A 27,874-nucleotide genomic window follows, 5' to 3' on the forward strand; every position below is an offset into this window, starting at 1 on the left:
AAAATTAAATTTTGGGAAATTTGGGAATGTAGCTCAGTAGTAAAGCATTTGCCTAGCATCAAGTAACTTTGAGTTCAGTCCACAGTACTGAATGTGTGTGTGTGTGTGTGTGTGTTTAATTAGCAATTGCATTTAATACTTTAATTAGAAATGCAAGTTTTAAGCTCATTCTAGAATGTAAAAAATAACATGAAACTTTCATTTTTAAGCCTTTTTTTGTGGTTTAAAGTGACTACAAGTCACAAAATTTATAAAATAATACACATTTTTAGCAAGTAGAGCTGGCATATATAGCAAAATTGAAAGACAAATAACATGAAACTCTAATAAACATGAAAACATTTGTAAATCTCCAAAATTTCAATTTGACCTCTTTTCTCATTCAGGCCTAGTACCTTGACTGACCAGTGAAATATCATACATGTGCTAAAAATCATAAAATCACTCTGCCCTTAGTGTTTCAAATCAATTTCAAGAAAGAACCACAGGGTGTAATTTGTGCAACTACTGATAGAAAATAATTTATCCTTAACCAATTCCACATTTTGACAAAATTTTCACTTTTTAACACTGTGCATTTGGTCTTTTCTGCCCATTAGTAATCTTGTATGTACTGGGCCTTTTCAGGATGATCCTTTGAAAACAAATCGCTTGTATTTTTTTTTTTTGATTATTCTATTGTAAATGTCATCCCCCCCTCAATTAAAAAGGTTTATCAATTGCTGACCTAAAAATGCTTAGATGAAAGCTTAGATATTAAGCTCCTGTAAAACATGGGAATCTTAAAAAAATTCACATAAATTATGTCACAATTAATTTTAAAGCTTCTTAATGAGCAAGGGACATCATTGTTGAGGTTATAATTTGTTATAACTTTTACATTTTTCCAATACCTTAGCCTCATAGCTTGATTTGATCCTGAAAAATAAGTAGCTCTTTTTGGTTTTCTTAGTATATTTTCAGAAATTCATCTACAAATTTCTATATCATGAATCAACCACTGGGCTTTGTAAAAAACCACAGTTGTCCTTAGTAATTGAAAGAACAACATTAAATTATACATAAAACAAATTTAGCAACAAAGAGCCTAAAAGCCCCCAAAATAATTGTAATTGTCATTTAAAATATATTCTGGATAGATTTGCATGTGAAATGGTGATTTGAAACAATGTGTATAGAAAGAAGTGCAACTTAAAGTTTTAAAATCAATGTACATGCCCTAATGGGGCTCCCCTCCCTACCTTTTTTGTTTTTGTTTTTGTACCTGGCACTCAACCATTGAGCCACATCCCCAAACTATTTTATTTAGAGACAGGGTCTCAGTCAATTGCTTAGCACAAATTTTTGCTGATTCTGGCTTTGAGCTTGTGATCCTCCTGACACAGCTTCCAAGCTGCTGAGCTTTCTCAACTGTGCTGGGCCCCTCCCTATCTTTTTGAACAGGTTTCTTCTACCTTCTCCTTCTTCTTCAGGCCATTTTATTTTCCACATCAACTTCCTTCCACAATTGGCATACCTTTTTTTTTTTCTTACATCCCTTTCTTCCCTTTCCATCTCCTTTGGTTTGCCCTGCTCATGAAAGAAATTGAAAATTTCAAAATGTATTTCACCAATTCAATAGAACTATATATTTTTATGTTCTGCATGAAAAGAGTAATTATGTATTATTATATCTCAATAATTTCCTAAAACATGATTCTGTTTAATGCTTATGCAATGGTAAATCTTATTTTCCCTTTGATTCAGTGACCTTGAATGGTTACTGAAAGGTTATCCACCCACTTTGTGTATTGGTGACTTTAGTTCACTCTACACACTTTTTTTTCCTTTTGTTTTCTGGTTTTTTGTTTGTTTTTGTTTTTGTTTTTGTTTTTGTTTTTTGTTGTTTTAATTTCTATAGGCCAGGCCTTAGGCTTTGTGTTCAAACATAAAACCAATCTTGGAAATAATGATTCTTGTAGATAATAGATACTTTTAAATGCTCAATTCTTTACTATGATTCTTAAATAATTTCCTTTGCTAGTATTTTGTCCATCTAGTATTGTGGACTTTGATGTGGGCTGCATCCAATAATTATAATTCTTAGCCTCTCATGTGAGTTTTCCTAATCAGAGTGAGAGCATCCTTCACAGTGGAGACTGCACCTCCTATTGACTGCACCTCTGTTGGGAGTGGGAAGAGGGACAGGGAGAACAATTGCATTCCAAGCATTTTTTTAAACACTGCTTTTACTTTTAAATTTTTTCAGTTCTAGATATACATGATATCTTTATTATTATTTTTTATTTCTTTTTATGTTGTGCTGAGTATTGAACTCAGGGCTTCACACATGCTGGGCAAGTGCTTTACCATTGAGCTACAATCCCTGACTCCAAGCAAATTTTTTTTTAACAGAATACCATTTCAACTCTTTTTCAGACTATGAGTAAATATATACAGATATATTATAATCTCTAGAGAAAGTTCTGTGTGTATCATGAGGAAGCATCAATGGTAGGTAGGTGTTCTTCTTGCGAAGCTGGTTGCCTCTGGAGCAAGGGAGAAACCAGATAAATACACATGCTTCCAATGTTCTGGGTTTAAAATTACATGCAATCCTAAGTATGGATCTTACTACCTCACTTGGCACAGATGACATCAGAATCGGACACACCCTGAAGTCCACCATGACATTCAGCATAATTCCTGCTTTTAAGAGACAGCCTCTGCATTATTCTTCAAAGGGAAGGTCCTAAATTTAACTCTGGATATCCAGTTGTTAGGAATCAACAAGGACTTTATGATTGATAGAGGAGGAGGTTCCAATATGAACACTTCCCTCTATCTGCTTTGAAATAGGCAGCTGGAGAGAACAATTACCACCTGCTCCAAACTTGTCTCATATTTAATCACCTCCCATTTCTCACCTACCCTGACCTCTAGGGGGTGGGGATTACTTGAAACCTCAATAACCAGGTAAATTATGTAAATATCAGTTCTGTAAGGAACAGCTGTACAATTATCAGAGAATTTCTGTAAAAAGATGGAAAATACTAATGGAGGAAGATATAGAATGAATACCTAAAGTGTTTAGCTAAGTCACCCATGAGCTATTTAAGTGGTCTTTTAATTTGTATGGATATATGGGGGACTTAGGTCTTTCCTTGGGAATGTCTTTGCTTATGAACTGTGTGACCTATGGCAAGTTGTTTAATCTCTCTGTGCTTTTGTATAATGGGGAAATGATCACTGTGCACAGAATACAGTTACTGGGAAGATAAATGAATCCAAGGCCTCTATTCTAAAGAATTGACCCTCAGTGTGTGGCCCTTTGGGGAGGTGGTTGAACCTTTAGGAGGTGAGACATAGTGGGACACTTCCCAGCTCTCCTTCTCTTTCTTATTTCAGGGAGGTGAGCAGGCCTCTTCTCCCCAAATTGCTGCCCTGATATACTTTGCCAACAAAGGCCCAGAGCAACAGGGCCAAGTGACCTTGGGCTGACCCCACTGACACTGTGAGTGACAACACACCTTTCCTCTTTGAAGTTGGTCATCTCCAGCATTTCATCACATGAATGTAAAACTAACATATCAAAGCCCTCTGAGAGCATAGCTGGATACACTGCTGGAAGAACAGGCCCAGGCCAGGGGAGCCAAATCAGAGTGATGTCGCTGAGATGTGGAAAGGCATCAGCTTCAGATGCAAGAGCAGGAAGCCCTTCAGGAGGGGCCTGCTTGATGGGGTGTCCTCAAAGCTTCAGCCAGAAAGAAAACTAATTGTAGAGGGAACAGCCCCTGCAAAATCTTCACCGGACAGCTATCAAACCAAAGGCCCAGAAGCTTAACTCCAGGATGAGTAATAAGACCATGGGTGCTGGTACTTTACCCCCACAAAGCCACTAAAATTTCACTGTGTCCCCTACCCTACCACTGTTGCTAAAAATCAGCTCTAAGACCCTATTCCCTACAATTTCTCTATTACTCTCTATTACTCTACCTGTTCCTATCTGTGACTTTTGCTACTCAGCACCACAAGTACAAATTGTGACAATTTTTTCATCTGCACCAGACCTGCTTCTGGACCCTGGAATCTCCTTGTAATTCTTTGGCAGTTTGTCATAGTCTGGGAGCTCACAGCTCCACACTTGCTGTCTACTTCTGGGTCTGGCATTTGCTGCCGCCTCTATGTCTTACTACGTCAACTTTTATTGGCTCTTGATGCTCATTCAGCTTCAAATGTGACAGAAGATTCCAGACTGTACCAGTCATTTCCCTGTATGCATCTCTTGTAATCAGGTAGCTGAGACATTTCAGCTGCAATAGTGAGCTATGGAAGGCTCTGAGTAAGATCAAGTGTGAAGATGTGATATGTACTTAAAGGACACCCGCTGGCTGGAGTGTGATGCTAAGTATTCCCTTCACTCTTTTACTGGCAGTGTTCTGCCCCTTCTAGTGGTTGCAACACCCCAGGAGAAATGGAAGTTTCTGGGTGCCAGCACCCAGTGTTGGCCTGTGGGTCTCTACTCCACCTTTGAGCTGCATCCTATGATGCATACATCTGACATCAGTCCCAGCATCAGGCTTATTAGAGCCCATTGACTGTGACTCAGATAAATGTGTGGAGGTCAGGATGAGCTCATAAGGGAACAGAAGCATGTTTTCTATTAGAGTTGACCTGAGAGTGACCCTGTGCCCAAGAGACTAATGATTATCCTTCTTAGGTCCCAGGGTTATCTGGGTGGGAGAGGGCCATTGCTGGAATAGACCCCTGTAAACTTTAACAGGTGCATGAACAAGGGAAGACAACTTTCATAAACCTGTTTGATGGGGTTCATTTTACTTGCCATGGAGAAGACCCTCATCAATAGAGATCACCATGAAGCCACTAAAAGTTTTCTTTGTCTCCACCTTATCAATGTTGCTGAAAATTGCCGCTAAGATCCTATTCCCTACAATTTCTCTGTGTATACCCCACTTACTCTACCTTTTCCTGGATGTGCCCTGAGAATATTGTGTGCCCTGGGTGGGAGGGTCCTCTGTGTTCAGAAGTTTGAACCCACCTGGTGTGTTTGTGTTCAGCTCAGGCTACAGGGATGTGAAGGAACTCAGAAAGTTTCACATTCAGAGAACCCTACATATCTGGAAGTACCTTACACCAACTGCAAATCCAGGCTGTAATTCTGCCAAGGTCCTTCAGGACCATGGCCATCTTCCATTTTTTTCAGATTCAGGCATGAACTCACTGCCTTCTGAACAACTTACTTTATTTTTTTAGTATTTTTATAAATTTATTTTAAAAAATAACTATTGCAATGACATCAATGATTGATCACATGTACTACCTCTACAGCTGGGGGAAAACCTATATAGTGAGCCCGAAAGAAAAATCAAGACATTATTAGGCACCCTGTAGCTAGAAAATGCTGTTGGTCCAATGGCATAGTCACTGACACTTTCAATATACCAGTGCAATTAAAATGTATACATTTACAATTATCCTGCAAAAAAAGAAAGAAAGTTCTCAAGAAGTGAAAAAACTATGCATCAAACCAATTATTCATTTATCTGCTCACTCTGCATTATTGAAGTCATCACTGCAGTCACGAGGACAAATGAGTAAAAGAACCAGTAATAAAGGAAAAAAAATCCAAAGGTCAACTCCCCTGTTCCCACTTTGTGGGCTATCATGGTGTGCTAAAATAACCAGTATAAAAAGATCATGAGCTATCTGAAATGCAGTGACAAAATGAAACTGATGCATTTCATTTCAAACAAAACAAAAGTCAAACTTGCCCCACACCATGAAAAATACAGTAACAATGAGGTTGGTATTACTATGTACAAATTTATAGATACAAATAAATAGTACTTTAGAACCACCATTGGCTTCAGCACTAGAAATGAGCTCTGAGGAATTTCTCTCTAAACTCTCCATTTAGACTCCTAAACTAACCACAAGATAAATTCCTCATCATCTTTAATGTTATCTGAAAAAACTGCAGTGGTCTTATTTCTGAAGCATAAAAGAGCCAGAAATTTCTAGTGAGCTTACCAAAGAGTCAGCCCTCTGACATGTGGAAAGCAGGAAAAACTACTAGATTCCCGGATCTAGGAAAATATTTCAATTCCAATTTCCTTTGCATAGCTCTATACCTCTATTTATACCTTTACTATGGCCTCCCTCTCTGTAATTTTCCCTTCCAAGGGTTTACTTTCTTTTCTGTCCTTATGAATTTAGAGTGATGTCAAAGATGCAATCTTTACTGTTGGTATTTCAGCCAACCCCAAATGGTCTTCAGAATTATTGGATTTTCCTTTTTTGTTTCCAGAGAAGGCAGCCAACTCTTCTGAAACATCATCTTGGTTCTGTCTCCCAGAGTTCAACACCTGAAAAATAGATTTTTGAGGTCCAACTCATTCTGGCAACTGTGGCCTAGTTCCTGACCCTGTGGGGGTCTACACTGTCTTCCAAACTGTAGTATATTCCTATAGTATGGGTGCAATGTGAAAACCTTTCTACACAAGGCCTAAGAAGAAAGGGAAAACAAATAAAAATGAAACCAAAGCTGCCATGGGAAGAATAAGAATGCCTGCTCTCTGGGGCCAGCACAAAATGCTGCTAGAATGAAGCCAACATCCACATCAAGCTCTAACAGGTAACCTTGACTATGTCCAGGACAGTGTGCTTGAATAGTGCTTTCCTGGTCCTTTGTCAAAGACTCAATCTCAGAATTCTCCCTAGCAGTACTTGTTAAAAGATTCTAGAATAAATGTGAATTAGTCTTTTCATCTTAATGATCCATTCCAGACACTCATACACTGGAGGAGAATCAAGCTCTATGACAACACCTGATAGTAGACTACTCTTTCTCTTTCTTCCTAGACTGAAACACTCTTCTATTCTCCAAATGTCATCAAGACTACACTTGAAAATCTCTAGTTTGCCTCTCTGTTTAGGAATTAACTACAAATGTTTTCAGTGTATCAGCAGAGACGTTTTTGAAGAGTTTTGTTTTCTACTTAGGAAAGGAAGTTTCTAGTTCCAGGACCGTCTCTATTGTCTGAAAAGTAACCACAACAAGACCTATGGTCCTGATGACCTGTCAACAGAGACAACCAGACCACAACTTGTCAAAGCTAAAAAGTGAGATTCTGCAATATATATATTTTAGGGTCTTCAAAATTTTATCACTTTATCCCTAGAGTCCAAAATATCCTTTTGGACTTTTCTTGGCTGAAGTCCTAAAATATGAACCTGGCATCTGGTCAGACAGAGATTCTTATTATTACCACAGATTAGATGGCTTTATCTCAGAGAATTTATTGTTTCCATATCACAGTATGGAACTTTCTTGCTCAGAGGCCATCTGAATGCAAAGTGTCTATTCAGTTGGTCAGCCTGAGATCCCCCACCAGAGGGATGGATTCTATCTGGATTCCATGGAAAGGAATGAGCTGCAGCTTCCCTGATTGCAGTTCAGGTTGAGAAGGATGTTCTTCACTGCTGAGATGGCTGGCTGGTTTCACCAGTCAACATAAGTGCTTGTGCACAGCTGGGCTGGCAAGTGTCTTCTTGTATCATCCTAATCTGTGAAATGTCAAATGTTATCAACAGTCTGAAATAGTTCCTGACTGAAAGGGTGAGACAAAGGCTTGCAACTTCAGTTTGCCAGTCATTACTGCAATTATAATACTGAGCCCCTTATTAAAAACTAAGTGGTTTTTGTCCTGTAGAAAAGGGCAGAAGTGATCGTCAGTGTCCTATTGGAAGAGCAGATAAATTTCCTAGAACAGTAGAAAATATTGGCAAGGAATATGACCTTGATCAGCTGTATCATATGGCCTGGGGTTAGGAGACTCCAATTATCTGTGTCATTGCTTCTTCATCAGCTTGGTTTGGATCCTGCATATGGGGACTATCCTTTTCTTTGGGAGAGAAAAATTGTCCACCTTCACCACACATCCGAGACATGGCATGAGGGTGCCAAGACTCATGCAAGTATTTCCTTCTTTCATTTGGAAATTTCCCTTCTGTTTCTAGTTTTTCCCGAGCTTGCCTCCTTTTGAGAATATGGTGGTACTGTTTGGCGTTCACATAGAGGGGCTCTTCTTCAAGCATCTCTGCTCCAGGTAGGGGGATTCTCTGGAAAGCAGGCACAGAGCCAGCTCCAGGCAGCATCATGACCATTCCTCCTGAATTGACCACATTGCCTACCACTGGTAATGTAACAGTGACAGTCCCTTGTCCACTGCTGGTTGTGTTGGTATTGGCTCATGTCAGAACAATCTGTGCTCCTGCCAAACTGGCTAATTGGATGGTGATCATGCCTTGCTGTAGAATAGTACCATCTGCATTAACTGGCTGGTAGACAATGGTTTTCCCTTCAGCAGTCTGTGCCACTTGTTGTCCATGGACAGCAATTTGCTGCTGAGTCTGAGTCTGGCCAGCAGTGATGGCTGTCTGAGGCTGCTGAATGATAATCTGCTGGGTCTGGCCCTGCTGGCCCTGGACATGCACATCCGCCCACCATGGATTTGGATCTGTCCAGGTGGAACCAGTTGTATCTGTTACACTCCCTGTGTCCCAGATACAGGTACTTGCATGATGGTTTGACCTTGTCCCCCAGGGACAGCCTGGACCATAAAAGGTTGGCCAGATGATGTGATTAATTGCCTTCCACTGACTTGCACCATTTATGGTTGGCCCTGGACCTGCTGCTGAATTTGTCCAGCCTGCACAACAATCTGCTCTGTTGAGCTATTGCTATTTGCTACTGCTCCATGGCCCCTCCCAAATAGAATCCCCTCCACAGTGACCTTCACTTTGGAGAGCCTAGAAGACTGTGAGGTGGTGCACTCCATGCCTTGCTCCCCCAGTTTGTTGGCTGCGCTGATTGGCTCCAATCAGAGTCTCCAGCTGCCACTGCCACTGCTGCTACTGCTGCTGCCTTGCAAACAACTTACTTTATTCAGTTGATTTACACATTGTCCTCTCTGATAGTTGGGGCACAGCCCATTGTTGCTGCTGGAGTCTTCCTTGCACTTAATCTATAGAAGGTGAGAGAATCAACCCCCAGACATGGATGGTAGCCATCTATCTAATTTCTGAGCACAGTATTCCTCTCTGGTGGCTCAGCATGAGCTACCCCAGAACTAGGACAAGGTGAGGGACTGCAATGGCTCTGGAGGCAGTGAAAGATCCAGGCAAGAGTGGTCCCTCACTATGAAAATGGGAAATTGTCTTTCAAACACCCAGCTTGAAGTGCTCCTAAGTGAGCTGCCTTTAAGCTGTCAGCTCTACAAGCCACAGCAAAGAGCACTGCATGCCCTCAAGTCTGATCCTGTGGCCCCAGATGCTGCTCCACCTCTCTGAGCTCTGCCTCCTTCTATCTGGACTTCCTAGGATTTGGTCAGTGCTCAATAAAATACTGCACTTAAAGTGTTAACATAGGCCTTCACTTAACACAGGGTGCACAGGGTAGCTTTTGTCATTGTTATTTTTTATTGAGCACAACAAACATCACCAGTACAAGGCTATAGAGTGGGCAGATCAGGAGCACAACTCCAGTTGTATTGCTTCCTGAGACAAGTAGGACAAGCCCCAGTAACCTAGAAGCCCTGCTTTCCTCAAGGTTAGAGTGGGTTTTGGAGGGTGAAACATCAGCACATCTGAGTCTTTCTTCAGCACTCTCTGTTGCATTCCTGCAATAGCTCCATTGGTAGGATGGCCTCCCAAAGCTGGCAGGCCCTGGGGCTGGTGGAGGGTGGCTTTGCACAGATTTGAGAGCTCCCTCCATGTGCAGAACCCTAGAAAGGATGGAACTCAATAGTGCTCATCAATAGCTCCTACCACAAGCAGTAGTACCACATCATGCTGTCACACTAAGTGGTAACTGATGTCCTGAGTCTACCTTCCCCAGAGGTGAGACATTGATTTCCTTTGTGGATACCAGTTTGATCATGAGGTGGCTCAGAGACTGAGGATCCTCTACAAGAGATGGAAGAGGCCAGTCCTGGATCATTTGTGACAAGGTCATCAGGTTCCATCTCAAGAGTAAAAAGGAAGACAGTGAAATACACACTGTAAAGGGTGCATTGGAAAGGAGAGTGCAAACTTGGGGAATTTTAATGCATTTCCTGTGCAAGGAGGTGTGGGTTCCTGCCAGGCACCTGGAGGGGTTGTGACCACTTAACCTAGATTCTTGTGGTGTGATAGTTTTAAGAATATTGGCTTCCAGCCTGTCGGGACTCTCACAAGTGGGGTCTTCATCTACTCCTATGCTGCAGATTTAAAGAGGATATATTTATTCAAAATTCTGATTTGAAATCCATGTGTTTTGTTGTTTCTTTAAATGCTATATCTGCTTTTAAGCTAGATTTCATTTGTTCTTCCTATTTATTATGCTGATATTTGAAGTAGCAATCATTCAGCCAAAGAGAGAGCTAACGTTAACTAACCAGAACAGTAGACGCCATGACACATTACTATGAAAAAAGGAAGTTCTTAAAAAAAGCCAACCTGGCTCTTCTATTAGCTACAGGTTGGAGGGAGATAAATATTTGCCAAATGAAAAAAGCATGCTAGTTAGGAAAGATAAACTGTTTTCCAGCTTTTTAAAATCCATTAAAAATAGAAACCAAAATCAACAGGGAAATTTAAAAATATATTTAAAATCTCACTTTTTTGGAGTCCCAAAAAGAAATTGAAATTTAACACAATATATATCATTATTTTTTAAGCCTTCATTTTTAGAGATGGTTAACTCTTCCAGTTGATTTTTCAGGTCATGGAGAAAGCTGGTAGTAATTTTAACCCTGCCTAAAGAAAATAGATCATTTCATTTGTGAGCAAAAACTCATTGACTGGGACAACAACACTACAATAGCCTATTAGTCCTAGAATAACATGTATCCTTTTCAAACTCTGAAATTTTTTCAATGAGTGAGAATTCAATTTAAGATAGTTGACTGTATTGTAATCAGATGGCATTCATAGATTTAACTAGAGCATATAAAAATAAACTTTGGGGCTGGAGATGTGGCTCAAGTGGTAGCGCATTCGCCTGGCATGCATGCGGCCCAGGTTTAATCCTCACATATAAAATAAAGATATTGAGTCCGCTGAAAACTAAAAAATAAATATTAAAAACTCTCTATTTTTTAAAAAATAAAATAAAAATAAACTTTGTTAGTTTAAAGACTTTTTTATGCTAACAGAATAATATAATTTAGCTATCCATTCTAAAAATGGTGTATAGTAATAATACTGTATAATACACTGGAAAGACTGCCTCTTTTTTGGAAGAGAGATTAAACACTTTTATAATTTTTTAATACAATTTTAATATTTTGTCAAATTTTTAGTTATTTAATTTGTAAAAAATGTTTACTTTGTAAGTGCAAACAGAAAATAAGGTATTTATTTTATACTTTTTGAAGCCACACAATTAGGTACATTTGTAATAGAAGTCAATTGATCTACAAAATGAATTAAGTTTCATCCTGCATGCAGAAGCTACCTGTACATACTGTTTTATACTTTCTCTTTTAAGTTGCTTTCAGAAAGCAAATATTCAACCTCGATGAGTGCTACATCTCATATTCTAGTGGAAAAGATGTGAATTGTGTGTTTGAGTCGGAGTCTGTCCTGGGAAACTCCTCTGAAAATTCAGTTTAAAACTGCTATGGAAACACAGACACTTCCAATTGTATGGTACTTTTATCAGGGGTTTTTAATAGAGATAATATTGTAGTTAGTGAGCACACACACCAATGTGCCCATAGGAGAAATGTGGAAATTGTACTGAAATGAGAGTGAATACTCTAAAGCCTGGTTGAAAACTAATTGGGAAACTTCTAGTGAAAATGCACTGCAATTGCCATTTCCCATTTAAAATGAACAGCAGTACAAACGGCACATGTTCTTAAAGACTGAGAACTTGCCCACATGGTCTGAAATGAACACTTGGCTCATAATTGTTCATTTAGGGACAACTCTCAAGGTGCACATTGATAATTAAAGTACATCCTTCATTGAAGCTTCCTGCATGTGCTGTATCAGTACTGCTCTTTCAAGTTATTCTCAGAAAGTACATATAAAGTTCTGTTGATTCCTTCATCTAACAATTTGATAGATAGAATTTTAACAGGTTTGCATTATCTTAGTGAGAAATGTGGGTTAGGACATGGAAATATATGAACATTGGTTTATTAATGGCGCCAACTGCTCAGAGGGATTGTTTCTAAAGCCTGAGCCCTGAGCATACCAGAGCTTTTACTTCTTTACATAAGTTACTCCTCAGAAAATGAGAAGGGGGAAGGAAAAAAAAATACTTGTAGAAATAAGGGCTAGAAACTTACTGAATTTGATATAAAACATAGTCATCTTATTTCAATGCTTCCCCCTTTGTAAAAAGGTGTGTGGGGTGTGGGTCGGTATATTTGGTTGTTTCTCTCTCTCTCTCTCTCTCTCTCTCTCTCTCTCTCTCTCTCTCTCTCTCCTCCTCCTCCTCTGTGTGTGTGTGTGCCGCAGTCTGGCTGGGCACAAATCAGGAGCCACTGAAGCAGGAACAAACTTTATTTTTGAACTGCAGGAAAATACTTCACACAGCTCCCGGGGAATCCTCCGAACACCACGAGGCTCGTCCAGGAAACCCCAGCCGGAAATATCTCTCCCGGAAATCCCTCCTCCTGCACTTCTCCAACCAATGGGAACTCTCGGGGAATCCCCGGAAATCCCCACGAGAACTCCAATATAGTGCGAGAACTCAAAAGTTGCGGCAGAGGCGGATAGTAATGCCTCGCCTGTCAATCAATACTGTTGGCAAAATACCAGGGGCCATACAGACTCGGCCGTGGCTCTCAGCATCTCCCCCTTTTGTTTAATTAAACAACAAGCAATGTGTCTTAGGGACCGTGCCTGTTAGGCAGTCCAATTCAACATATGGTCCTTACCGGTCATCAGATGAACTGACCTCTAGGCGTCAGACTCCTGTCTTAGGTTGGTACCACTGCAACTGGATCATACCCATCACTGACTACCAGTCCAGCATACAGCCATACTTGTGGATAGGCCTTTGCACCAGTGGGGGTGAGGTTCTTTGCCTCACCTCTGTTGGCCCCCAAATTTGGCCTTGGTGACAGTGGGGGGGTGAGGTTCTTTGCCTCACCTCTGTTGGCCCCCAAATTTTAGACCATCACTAGTAGAAGGGAAGAGGATGCAAAATGCCATGACACTAAGCCAATTGAGGGCTCCTTTGAAAAATTGTACCACCGGTGACACCATCAGCAAAAATACTCCAGCACTCCCACAATTCGCTGTACCAACAGATAGTTCACAATGCATACAAGTGATACATAGTCCAGGCAAGTTCTGCAAGCAATTCAAAGCAGAGGAATCTGTCAATATGTCCATTTCCTCCCAAAGTAAATAGACTCCTTAATTGAGCATTGCTTGTTGAGTTATTATTCATTGATGCATCAGTTTTTACAGTTTGTTGTGATAACTATCGAAGAAGCTGTAGTTTGGTTTTATCTTTGTCTTCACCGGCACTGGGATGGAGATAGGAATTCTGGCAATGATGCTAAGAAAAAAATTATGTAACATTCCAACAGGCACTAAGAAAACAATTTTTTGAACAATTTACATTATCCTGAACAGAATTATTAAATATAATGAGAAGGAAAAGTGAAAGTAAACAAACAGATCTGTTAACCTCCTTATTTGTTCACATATTAAAACAATTTTCAACAGCTGTTTACCCAATCTAAATTAAACCATTAAAATCACGTGAATAAAAAAAACTCAGATCCATTTATTCATGAGCGCTCCTCATATATGATATATGGACATACGCACGTACAGATATACAACACAAAACAGAAGTGTGCACACATAACATACAACACATAAGACAATAGTAAAGGCCTTGTAGCTTTACCTAGGTGAAATCTCCATTGCAATGCTTAAAAACTCCACAGTCAAAAAATAAAACTGATCAGAAAAACATTAACCTAGGTCTGTATGAGCTCAAAAATAAAAAGAACTTTATCATGTGGGAAAAGGCAAATAATAAAATAAATATTGAAAAGCATCCTGGTTAATCACTGTCGCAGATGTAAGAATAGCCAAACTGGAGTTCTGGATATCAGCTGTTATGGATTTGAGTCAAATCATCTTCCTTTTGGTCTGTAGAAATTGTTTTAGTTAATCTCTCTGGAATCCAAATCGGCTGCTGTTCTCCCTGTGGAAACACACAAACAGAACCCTGACTCCAGACAATCACTGGGTCAGGACCTTTCCATTGTCCTGTTAGAATATCCTTCCAAAGTACCTTAGGCTTATGTACATTTTTTGGACACATATGCCTTTCCACAGCACTAAGCCCTGAGGAATCCAAATTTATAAAGTTTAGAGTAAAAAGGGTTATTTTAAGTTTATCTTTGGGTGATATATACCCCTTTCCAATTCCCTCTTTTTGCTTTAGTAAGTACATTTTAATAGTTTGATGAGCTCTTTCAACTATGCCTTGTCCCTGAGGATTGTATGGGATTCCTGTTATATGAGTAATGCCAAATGATGAGCAAAATTGTTTAAAAGAGGTAGAAGTATAACCAGGACCATTATCTGTTTTTAACTGTTTTGGAACACCCACAGTGGCAAAATTTTGTAAGCAATGAGCTATAACATCTTTAGTTTTTTCTCCGGAATGAAGGGAGCCCATCAAAAATCCGGAAGAAGTATCAACTGTAACATGCAAATATTTTAATTTTCCAAATTCTGGCAAGTGTGTGACATCCATCTGCCAAATATGATTAGGTATCAGTCCTCTAGGATTGACTCCAAGATTAACTTGTGGTAAAAAGGTCACACAATTTTGACACTGTTTTATTATTTGTCTAGCTTCTTTCTTAGTTATTTTAAAATGCTTTTGTAAAGTATTAGCATTGACATGGAACCTTTTATGAAAATGTGTACCTTCTTCTAGTGTAGAGAAAATATGTATGTCATGTGTAGTTTTATCTGCTAAATTGTTGCCCAAACTAAGGGCTCCAGGCAATCCTGTATGTGCTCTGATATGTACTATAAAGAATGGATCTTTTCTGTCCCAGATTAGACTTTGTATAGTGGAAAACAAAGAGAAAACAGTAGAGGAAGGGGAAATCCTGCCAGCATCTTCAAGGGATACTATAGCATTAACTATATACTGATTATCAGATAATAAATTAAATACAGAATCTTTAAACATCACAAAAGCTTGTAAAACTGCATTAAGCTCTACGTTTTGAGCTGATTGTTTGGGTACTAAAAATGTAAAAGTTTGATCAGGGGTAACTATTGCTGCTGTACCATTATTTGACCCATCAGTGAATACATTTGGAGCATTCATGATAGGGGTTTTTCTTGTCATTTTTGGAAAAACTACAGGATGCATAGACCAAAAAGACAACAAAGGATTAGATGGTAAGTGATCATCAAATGAAACATTAGATTTACACATGATTATTGCCCAAGTATTTAACTCATTAGCTAACTCATCAATTTGATCCATAGTATATGGAGTAATAATTTTATTGGGAGAAATTCCAAACACTCCCTTTGCTGCTTTTATTCCTTTGAGTAGTAATTGTCCTACAGCCTCAGGATACCTAGTAAGAATAGTGTTAGGAGAATAAGATAAATGTATCCACAATAATGGATCTTCTTGCCAAAATACTCCTGTAGGAATATTTTTGTTGGTATTACAATAAATAATAAAGGCAAAGTTATATCAATTCTATTCAAATGCATATTTTCCATATATATTTCAATAATTTTTAATGTCTTTCTTGCTTCAGGTATTAACATGCGGGGTGAATTTGGATCTGATGGACTTTTTAGGATATCAAATAAAGGTTGCAACTCTCCTGTTGGTATGCCTAGATAAGGCCTTATCCAATTTATGTCTCCTAATTACTCATATTTGAATTTTTGGTGGACGGACCATGGTTGAGGATAATAGAACTCCTAAATAATTAATTGGAAAATTTAATTGTACTTTATCTATTGCTATCTCTAGATTATAATTTTTTAATAAATTTGTAAGTGTGGCATAACATTCTAGCAATGTGTTTTTATCTTTGTGTGCTAACAATACATCATCCATATAGTGAAATATTTGTAGTTTAGGATTTTGATTTCTAAGTGGCTGGATTACTTTGTTAACATAAATTTGACACATAGTTGGACTGTTAGCCATCCCTTGAGGGAGTACTTTCCATTCACATCTCTGATCAGGACCTTCATGATTTAATGCAGGGATAGTAAATGCAAAACGTGGACTATCCTCAGGATGAATTGGAATTGAAAAAAAAACAATCTTTAATATCTATAGCTAAAACGTACCAGGTTTTTGGCAAAGCAGACAATTGAGGAATCCCCGATTGAGCACGTCCCATAATAACCATCTCATTATTAATGGCTCTTAAATCTTGCAATAATCTCCATTTACCAGATTTCTTTTTAATGACAAAAATGGGAGTATTGTAAGGAGATATGGAAGGTTGTATATGTCCCTCTGCTAATTGTTGTTTGACCAGGTCATGGGCTGCTTGTATCTTTTCTTTAGTCAGGGGCCACTGAGGAACCCATACTGGTCAATCTGATTTCCAAGTAATTTTTATTTCCTCAGTGACCCCTTCTGAAAACCCAGTCCATGTCTATTTATTCCCTGATCTATTTGAATTAGTGCTGCTATGCCTTGTTCTCCTAATATTTTTTCTTTCCTGAAACCTTGTCTAGCCCTAATAGTGGGCGCATTTGGATTGATGTTATTTGTTAATGTCAAACCTAATTGATCTAGGACATCTTGTCCCCATAAATTTATAGGAAGATGATCCAATACATATGGCTGTATAGTTCCTTCACATCCTTCAGGATCCTTCCAATCTAATACCATTGCACTTCTATGGGGATTAGTTGCCACTGCTAGGCCTTGAAGCGTTTGAGTGGCTTGTTGTAACGGCCAATGTTTTGGCCATTCTTGACGAGATATGATGCTAAGGCCTGCACCTGTATCCAGTAGCCCATTATATTCATGTTCTTGAATATTTACTTTTAGCATGGGGCGAGAATCTAAATTTAAAGACAGCATAGCCCAATCTACACCTGTGGAGCCTAATCCCCTGGAACCTCTTTTTATAGTACTACTGGAAAATTTATCATGTAGGCTGGGTATTATTAATAACTGTGCTATTCTATCTCCTGGTGAAATTACTGATATACCCTTTGGAGAACTAGCTAACATTTTTATTTCACCTTCATAATCGGGATCAATTACCCCGGGACTTATCATAAGTCCTTTTAGCGTAGAAGAACTGCGTCCTAACAATAAGCCTACTGTTCCTTGGGGAAGAGTTCCTTTTACTCCTGTGGGAATGATTTGAACTCCCATCTCTGGAGTTAGTACTGCTCTGGCGGAGGCGCAGATGTCCAACCCTGTGCTCCCTCTGATTCGTCTGATGACAGATCTGATGGATAATGTGTCCTGGGCACTACCCTGATGGTGTTGCTGGGTTCCTCCATGGTGTTTCTGGGTTCCTCCAGTGCCCCATATATTTGTGGTTGTGGGCCCCGGAGCATTGGGCCCCCCTGTCCGTTTTTTGACAACGGAGCCCGATGCCTTTCTCCACGATATCGTGGGTAAACACTTGGTCCTTGTCTGTTTTTTGATAACGGAATACCCTCTATGGTGGTTTGAGAACGGCATTCATTAGCCCAATGTTTCCCTCTACGGCATCGTGGGCAAATACCCGGTATTCTATTCCTTTGATACCTAGCTTTGTTAAACCCTCCTCCTATGGGGCAACTCCTTTTAAAATGTCCTGTTTGATCACAATTATAGCATGTTTTTGGCCTGGCATCTAAAGCCTGTTGTACTGCTGCTAAGACTTACCCTTGTTCATTAATGTCTCTACATAATTTAATATATGTGTTTAAATCTTCATGTCTCCATGGTCTAATAACCTCTCTGTAGCAACGATTTGCTTGCTCATAAGCCAGTTGTTTTATAAATGGCATTGCCTGTTCTGTATCCCCAAAAATTCTGGAAGCTGCTTGAATAAGCCTATCTACAAATTCAGCTTAAGTTTCATTAGTTCCTTGTATTACCTTAGATAATTGACCTTGTAAATCTCCATGCCCCTGTAAAGTTTTCCATGCCCTAACCGCATCTACAGCAATTTGTGCGTATACACCAGGATCATATTCAATTTGTTGCTGTTAACCCTCATAAGGTCCTTTTCCTAACAACATATCTAGATTTCTTTGAGGGTAACCGGCTGCTGCATTTTGCCTAGCTGTCTCCCTGCAAAATTCCTCATTGGCAACCTTCCATAACAAATATTGTCCTCCATTTAGCACATTTTTACACATACTAGCCCAATCTGCTGGCGTCATGTCCAAGTTGGTAATGGATTCGACCATGCTTACAGTGAACGGTGCTTGAGGACCATAGTTTGTTACAGCCTCCTTTAACTGCTTCACTGTTTTGAAATCTAAAGCATGGTGAATTCGCTGCCCTCCTGCCTGCTCAAGTACAGGGCATGCGAATCTTTGAGGTCCTGTCTCAGGATCCCATCTATCAACTATGGGGTTTGAGGGCCACTCAGCTATCTCCATAGGGGGTGCTGTTGGTTGAATTATGCCCTCTGGTGATAGAACGGTGTTAGTAGCAGCCTCCTGTTGTAGCTTTTTCCCTAATAGCTGTTTCTCCTCTAAGCTTTCTTCCTTTAAATTTTCTTCCTCTGTTTGACTAGCTTGAGAGAACTTCTCTTTTGCTTGATCTAAAATGTCTTTCTCCATGGTCTGAACCTCTAACAATTCACTTAACACTCTTTCAGTTTGTTTTTTACTAATTTCTAATCTGTTATAAATATAACACAACCCAATAAGATAACACAAAACAAAACTGAAACAGAATGAAACAAAAACGGAACAAAAAATCGTTGTATCAATTTTCCTATTTTCTTGATATGTGCATTTGTGGTCTATTTCTATCTATTCCTCAGGGGTGAACAACTTCAAAACTTGAGCCAACCATTTTTCCCAATCTGCCTGAGAAAATTCTAGGGATAGGCAGCTTGAAACAAACACAAAACAAATCAAAACAAGAACACATTGTTTTTTAAAATGGTCACCCGGGGGATAGTAGAGGATAGGAAAGGCAGCAGAACACAACAGACACTAGTATGGCAATATGTAAATCAATGGATGTGTAACTGATGTGATTCTGCAATCTGTATATGGGGTAAAAATGGGAGCTCATAACCCACTTGAATCAAATTGTGAAATATGATATACCAAGAACTATGTAATGTTTTGAACAGCCAACAATAAAAAATTAAAAAAAAAAGAAAAAAAAAAAATAAATAAATAAATAAAATGGTCACCCATTCTCTCGCCTTCCCTTAGGGGCAAGCAATTTCACTTACCCTGAAGCTTCAGACGTTCCCCGTATGGGCCGCCAAATGCCGCAGTCTGGCCGGGCACAAATCAGGAGCCACTGAAGCAGGAACAAACTTTGTTTTTGAACTGCAGGAAAACACTTCACACAGCTCCCGGGGAATCCTCCGAACACCACGAGGCTCGTCCAGGAAACCCCAGCCGGAAATATCTCTCCCGGAAATTCCTCCTCCTGCACTTCCCCAACCAATGGGAACTCTCGGGGAATCCCCAGAAATCCCCATGAGAACTCCAAAATAGTGCGAGAACTCAAAAGTTGCGGCAGAGGCGGATAGTAATGCCTCACCTGTCAATCAATACTGTTGGTAAAATGCCAGGGGCCATACAGACTCGGCTGTGGCTCTCAGCATGTGTGTCTGAGAGAGAGAGAGAGAGAGAGAGAGAGAGAGAGAGAGAGATGGACAAATATTTGCACTTGAAAGAAGAAATAAATAATGTACATGAACTCATGCTATTTTTAATGCTTTATTCACTCTAATCACTCAATACATGTTCAGCTTCTAGGTTCTTTTTTTTCTTTCAATATTGAGTTTTAGTTGCAGTTGGACACAAAACTTTTGTTTCATTTTATTTTTATGTGTGCTGAGGATTGAACCAAGTCTCTCACATGTGCTAGGCGAGCCCTCTACTGCTGAGCCACAACTCTTGCCCTTCTATAGGTTCTTTTTTTCCATTTCTCAGGATATATTTATTCCTCCTCTACACGGCATAGAACAACCAAACCCAGATTATCATATATTATGTAGGTATGCACCATTAGAGTGACAAGGAACAAGCAGTTGGGGATAATGAAGTCTAATGCAGAACAAAAGCCAGGAAGGAAAAAAAAAATACTTCATTTAGGGCTGGGGATATAGCTCAGTTGGTAGAGTGCTTGCCTCAAATGCAAAGGCCCTGGGTTTGATCCCAGCACCATCAAAGAAAAAATAAATCAAGTTGTATAGGTTCTTAATCTAGAAAATAACAATCTTTAATGCTGGGCACTGCAATACACATAATCAATTCAAAACAAACTATTCCAACTCAATTCTAAGCACTGCAAACATACTTAACCATGAAAGACCTATTACAGACATTCCCTCTGCTTGCTAAGCTTAAGTTCCAGATCTGGAGTCTCAAGTCTTGGGCCTTAAGTCCAGCAGGTGCACACTCACTCAGACCCTAGTGATAGGTCAGGAATAAATGGAGGTTTCATCATGGGGTGCAGCTGATGAGTGGTTGAGGAGATGGTTATAAGGAGAAATAGCTGTTCTCATTAGGGTCAAGATGTGGCTGTCGAGTTGGAGAATGGTGAGGATCATGCAGAACATCAGGTAGATAAAGAGAAGAGTTGGGTAGTCAGTCCACATGTCCTCATCAGGCTCTACAGCAAGAGGGAATCAATGAGGGTTGGTTGAATGTCTCTTCATTTGCTACATTACTTATTCTAATTTTTGGGATTTCTGCCTGCCCTTTCAATTCCTACCACATATGACTGGGTTTCTTAGTGATGTCTTTCATTCTGGGGTCAGGACATCTGGTATGGTGGTTTCTGCCTTGATCTCTCACCTGTGACTCTTATCAGAGAAAAGGCAAATGACAGTGACTTCACTCTGTGTTTTATCAGGGTTGTAGATATTGACTTATTTTAGAACACCATGCCTGATGACAGTATTAGAGGGCTCTGTAAAATTATCTGGTAGGGACTCCAGTTTTATTTTAACATAGAGTTTTAAAATGGAGTTGCTTAGGCTAAGTCCATCCTCACACTATCTGTGTAAATATGTTCCCAAAATTTCTCTTGAAGTTTAACTTACACTGATTTTACAAGCAAAAATATTAGAAACATACAAAAATGTCTCTTGAGGGTTTATTTCAACTTCTATACTTAGTTTTGTAAGGTTGTAATAATAATATATCATTTTTGTCTAAAACCTCTAGAAAAAAGATAGTAAAATTAATTTGGAAAGTTTATTTAAAATTAGAATAAGTAAATAAGCATTAGAGAAATTTCAGTTTTATGCTGAATTGATCTAGGCAAGAACATATTGAATGGAAGTGCTGACTTTTTAAGACAAGATATCTTGAAAGTAATAATCCTAGAGAAATAAAAATTCCAGAGATAATAAGGATAATAAGTATTTTCAAACTCTATGAAGTTGATGGAGCTCAGAGATCTACAAGGAAGCTGGTGATGTCTGTGTTCCAGGGAAAAAGAATATTGAATAGACTAAGGTCTTCTATTCCATGGTGAGCAAGTGGAGTTGGAAGGAAGGATGTAGAAGGCTCAGGAGGGTTGAAGATATGCTGGCTGGAGGGTGGGGCAGAGGTGATGTGCTGAATCCTCTTCTTGTCCTTCCCCAAATGAAAGAATTCAGTTGTGATGAGAGGGCACAGCTCTGTGACATAGGCCAGGGCCCTACTCCTCATTGCTGAAGAGAACTTTCATGACTCATTTGTCCAAGTGACACAGTGCAATTTAGATGATGGAGAATCTTCTCTTTCCTCTAAATAGCATTAACGCCACATTGCTGAACCCCAGCTTCACCACTTGGGTAATGGATATGATCCTTGCCTTTGCTTGTGGACTGGGGATCTTTCTCCTTTTATTGCCCTACCTCCAGGGTAATCCATCCTTCCCACCATCAAGGAAAAAAGAAAATCTCAGGAAGGTAAGAAACCCTCAGGTCACACCCAACAACAACAAAAACAATTCTCTTATGTCTACTTTTCTTTCCACTTTTCCAAAATAATTAGACACACTTCACAAAAAAGAAATCCCAGGACAGAATAAAGGATCATTCTGGAGTAGGCAGGGAAGGGCAGGGAGAGAGTGCACACTAAAATTTCTCCTATCTGAAAGTCTCAGACCACACAGAGAGGTCTGGACTCCTGAGAGTGCTGGGAACTTATGGAGAAAGACAGGCTCTGAGCACTGCTCTGTCACCTTCTCCTGGTAAGTGTCTCTGGAACAAGGCTTTCCTCTGTATTGGGCTGAAGTGGGTTTGAGGGCCTCTGTCACAGGCTCTCAGGTCACTTCGGGCCTTAGGAAGCAGAACCTTGCCTGGAAGCTGAGAAAAGGCTGTGGAAATGAGTTCATTCTTAAGCAGAAAATCAGTGACTTAGGACATTCATGGTGTAGTTTATTTAGAAAATCCCCTTTTGTGCTTTTCAAAGGAAAAAATAAATTATTTTGCCACTTTAAAAATGTTCTTGAATAAAAGGGTTTTCACTAGTTAACCATAGAAGTCATGCTGTTCAGAAACATGGAATGTCTACAATTGATCTATGAGAACATAGGGAGAACTGGGCCTCAGGCTCTTTTTCTACATTGTCTGTCAGCATGTGAAGGTAAAGAAGGTACTGTACAAGTGCAGGAAAAAGAGTGGAAGTCTGAAAGGTAAGTCCCTGCCCTTTTACCCTAGAGGTGGCTTATTGTCCCATTTCTGCAAGAGTCCTGAGCAGTGCCCCATAGGATGTTGCTGTCAGAGACCTGAGTGGGAGGATGCTGGGAAGGAAATCATCATACCAGAGACACTTCTCAGGTTCTGTGCTCAGAAGAAGTGGTGGGCCAGGGGCGGGTGATGTTCAGTAGGGTGGAGTGGGTGTCACTGGAGCAGTAGTGCCTAGATATGGAGGTGGGACTGTCAGTTCCACCTGTGGTCAAGCTGTTTTATTTTGTTAAAACCACTTTCTCTTTGAGGTAACCAATCTTTTCTCATCTATAAGGTGGTTGTGAGGATCATGGGGTTTGGTAGAGGTAAAAACACCCTCTAAATGACAAAATGTGACTCCTCCCAAAGCCTTTATATTACTCTCACTGGTCATTTGGACTAGGACACTGAGGCTTAGCCTCCAATCTCTTCTCCCATGATCTCCCCCAAGGGCTCGTTCCACTTAATTTCCTGGAAAATCTGGGATCCTCCCTTCTCTACCACAATTCATTTTCCATTTCTAGCTTCAGGCAATCCTCTGAAGAATGTGAAAGAGATTCAGAATTTGATTTTACTTCTGCAAAGGTGAGGAACTTTCAACTTCTCTAGAGTTCTTCCCATCAGGATCTCTAATGTAATCACTGAGGCTCAAGGCTGACTTTGTAGGAATACTCCAGGTTGGAGTGGAATGTGACCAAAATGCTGGTGGGAGGAATAGCAACAGCTTGATGAAGCCAGTGTGTGGGACAGTGGAGGGTCCACCTGCCACAGGTGTTCACCCCTGCCCAGCCTTTTGGTTCTTCCTGTTCCTGCCCGTAGCTTGTGCCTCTTGTCTCCTGCAGTCTCTTAGGGAAGCTCTGGGACAAGGACAGTTCTGCTCAACTGTTACATGAAGATGCCCCAGGTAAGGGGTTCATGCAAGAACCTACTGGAGTTCAAGACCCACCTAGTCAACATTTGGAAGATCCTTCTACCATCTTACCTCCATTAACTTCTCTAACTCCTCTGACCAAACACACCCTGCCTCTGGCCTCATCCTTATCAGAAGAACATGAAGACAAATGTGACTTGAATAGAATCTCACTGGATATTGTTCCACAGATCTCCCTTTCAGGTCACCCATACTGGACATCCCTGATCACTGCCATGTCTGGCCTATACTGCATAAGCTATTCAATTTCATTCCTCTCCTCGTGGTGGGCAACTGATAAGCTCTTATATTCGTCTACCTGGGTACATGAAAAATCCAAGCAATAACATCTTTGCCACCATCCATCAGACCCCTCACTCTGGATAGACCCCACACGTTGGCAGGTAGAATCTGGAGGCCCCTCTATTATGAACTCTGATGTACAGACACTGCTGGAAATGCTGATTACCAAAAGAGTAGAACTAAAAGCATGGAAAAAATTGTAAAACTGAGTCCTCTTTCAAACAAATGAGTCCAGGTTACACTGTGTATTCTCTGGGAAACATGTTAGAGTCACTGGGTAGCAAGAGAGACACAACTGCCCAAATCTTCTGGAACACAAAAAAACCAGAGCAGCTTCACGATTCTCAGAATTTCTTTTACAACAAAGTCTTGGGAGGGGCTTTACAGAAAAAATGCAGCCAGCTCTTCTGGGGCCTGCCCTCTCTGCACAGTGAGTCCCTGGTGGCTACTGCTTGGGTCTCTAAGTGGTCCTCTACTGCACAGTGTAAACAGTTAGCATTTAACAAAGTCTCAAAATCTCTCTCAGTTCAATATCAGGATGAAGAAACTACACAGCTTTCCCAGGAGGAGCCCTTGGTCCAGGAGGCGGCACAATCCAAATATTTCTTACAAAACTTATTTCCATCTGTGTCTCAGGGTCAAACCCTGTCTAGCACTTCATACACTTTTCCAAACCTACCACCTTCTTCATCACAGATTAAGTCTGGCACAACCACTAGCACTAAATCTGAAAAGGAGGCACAGCCTTTCATCCCAACTGAAGATCAACATTCAGAATGTCCCTTGCAGAACCAAAGGAAATGGAAGAAGGTCTTATTCTCTGAGACCCAAAAGACTCTGGAAGTCATTAAGCAGCCAGCTCTAAACCTTCCCCAGGGAAGCTGGACCTCCCAAATTTTCAACTCTATCTCCATTGTTGCTGGGGATTCTGCCAGCCAGGAGCTAGGGAAGAGAATCAATCAACATATTCAAGGGAAGTTAATCAGTGATAAACAACACCTAGGCCCTCCTTATAGATTTCTAGCATTCTCAGGAACAGATGCAGCCTCAGGATCAATTTCCAGGGGAGAGTCAGTGCCATAAAAATGACAAGCTGGGCCCCTCACATTCCACCCAGTCAGCATTTGCTGGTAATGATCTGCAGAAGATGGAGCAGCCCAGCCAGTCATCACTTGCAGGTAATGATCTGAAGAAGATGGAGACTAAGCACATTGAAAGACTATAATGGGCTCTGTAACATTCAAACTAGATTTCACAAACAAGGGTCTAGAACCAGAAGTGCAGAAGCAGCCAATAGATCTATACTGTAGCTCAGGAAGCACCTAAGGGAAGGTTCAGAATGACAACAAGGAGGTTTCAGAAAGATACTTGAGGAGGAACAGGAAGGATATTTCAGAAAGTGACTTATGTACAGGCTCAGACCAAAAAAAAAAATTAAAAAATTATTGAAGACCATATGGGCAGAAAGTTAGTGCAGATCAAGCAGGGCATGATACTTTTGTGTGTGTGTGGATCCTGGCTTGCTGGCAACTATACTTCTCCAAAGTCCAGCATGCACACAAAACCCATCTATCTAGCCTCCTCCAAATACCAGAAATCCTATGTAAACACTGTTCAGCAGCTTTTCTTCCTAGACCCTGGAACTCACCTGAAGCTAGAAACAGATATTATGAGGTCTCATGTGAGGCACAGGTGGAGTCCTTCCCTCTAGGCTCCTTTTGGGATTTCAATTGCTTCCCAATAAATTTCTTTCTTTTCTCATCAGATATATTGATTTTGTCTGTGTCCTGTGGGGTAGGAAGGGTGTCAGTTATCTGCTTTTCTTCAGAGTGGCTTCTGGAACAGAGATAACATACAGAGGACCCACCCTCATATTGAATTCTCATTGTACCTGAAGGATTCCTCATTCTGTCATTAGAGAAACAAACAATAGAATGCCTTGAGTCTTCTAAGGAGGGAGGCAATCCTTTGAAGAACCCACTCCATAGTCTGACTCCATCAGTGTTTCTCTTGCATTCCCTCTCTCTGGAACTTTATACAGCTTTGTGGATGAGTGTATAAAAGTGACAGAATCTAGTAGCTTCACATAGTACACGGTCTAGTAGCTTCACATATTACAAAATAGGCATGGGAAAGTTGGGGGGAAATTAGTGTGTAGGACTTAAAGTTTGGAAAACTTTGCTCCTCAGATTTCTAGTGGGAAAAGAAGTTTGTTTTATGGGGAAGCCCTTTTTCTCCCTGATAGTGATTGAAATGTAGATGGGACCTGTGAACTCTTCTTAGCTCAGCCTTAATGACATGATAGTGTCACTCATCTCCATATCTGCTTCCAACATTTTCTAGAGCAACATCCAAGATAAAACTTGCAGCTCTGCCTATAGGTGGGGCCACAGAGTACTGTTGAGTGCTGCATAGCCCATGTTCATGGTCACCTGTCTTCTCCTCTAGAAGGGACTGTGCATACATTAACCATCTGATAGTAGTTCATGGTAGATCTAAAGTGGAATGTGTAGAATAATTGATGTTTAGAGCCAAGAGAGGAGGAAGAGTGGAACTGGATGCCATATAGAGTGCCATGGAGAAGAAGCCAGTGCCTTTACATGCTAGCTACCAGGCCAGCCTGAGGAGACCAGATTGGCTGAGCTGTTCACTGGTTCAGCCTGGACCAATTTGAGGGCCAGTCTGCTGTGGTTTCCAGACTACAAGCCTGGAGAAAGCCCTTTATTTCTAACATATACTAGAAAGAAAGCAAACCCTTCAAGCAAGGAAGGTTAATTTCCTAAGAGTAAATTTAGTATGTCTGCTTCTGCACATCTTTGCCTCTTAAATTCCAGAAAAGATGACCTGACATTTTGTGGAGTACCTAGGACTAGGGAACTCTGGCTGTGACTCAGTCTGGGGACCTTGACACATACACATGGCCTTAGCACTGCTTCCATGGACAAGGTGGATAACTAAAAGGGTCAAGAGCATGGCATAGTGTTTCAAAAAGTTCTCTCCATGCTTGTAGAATTTGCTTGTGCAGAGAAAAAATGGTGAAGAGATGACAGCAGAATTTGTACACACAAAGGAAAGTAACCTGTCCAAAATATGGGAGCTGAGTATATTGGAAGGAGATAAATATTGGTCTCTCCTGGGCTTCACTCTTCTTCCAGTAGAGGTTTCACTTTCAGGGGTCATCCACACAGAAAATCAGGATGGTTGTAAAACAGTGAGAGGAGTGACCATTCCTCTGGGTCATTCTATACTATTCCACATTCCTATGTGGGGTGGGCAATGGGCACCAACCTAGTTGTCTTATTTTTTTCATGGTGGAGATTCCTGTGCCAGGAAGTGCCAGCAAGGAACAGAATACACTCATAGGTCCTGTCCCCACATCTGTCAGGATCCTGCAAGTGGGACCAGGAGGTAAGTTGGAGTATGGTTTCCAAAGAACTCTGCTGAACCAGGTCCTGTGTCTCATGAAAGGATGAGTGTTACAGATGGCAATGTTGTTAAACCAGCCTGAAACAGCAAAGAGCAAATCCCTATGACTTCTGATGCTGATCCTCTATAAAGGGCAGTAAGATCAGTGAGTGGTAGATCCCACAAAGACCCCCTGAAGATCTCTACAGAGACCCACACTGATACACCCAGAGACCCCACAAGATCTTCAGAGATTTCCACAGAGACCTCCATAGATACTCCCACTGAAACCATCACAAAAACCCCAAAAGAAGCCCCCCAAAGCCCTCCAACTAAGAGATATTCATAGGCCCCATAATGAGAT

General features: G+C 40.4%; 2 pseudogenes; both read right to left on the reverse strand.

The window, feature by feature from the left end:
* The window catches only part of LOC124089781 (atrophin-1-like), a 281,107-nt pseudogene that overhangs the window by 9,545 nt on the left and 243,688 nt on the right, over positions 1 to 27,874 (reverse strand).
* On the reverse strand, positions 7,790 to 8,597 carry LOC124089828 (nuclear transcription factor Y subunit alpha-like; annotated as a pseudogene).

The sequence above is a fragment of the Marmota monax genome, unplaced genomic scaffold (assembly GCF_021218885.2).
Source record: "Marmota monax isolate L192 unplaced genomic scaffold, Marmota_monax_Labrador192_F-V1.1 WCK01_AAM20220418_F8-fsc00318, whole genome shotgun sequence".
NCBI lineage: Eukaryota > Metazoa > Chordata > Mammalia > Rodentia > Sciuridae > Marmota > Marmota monax.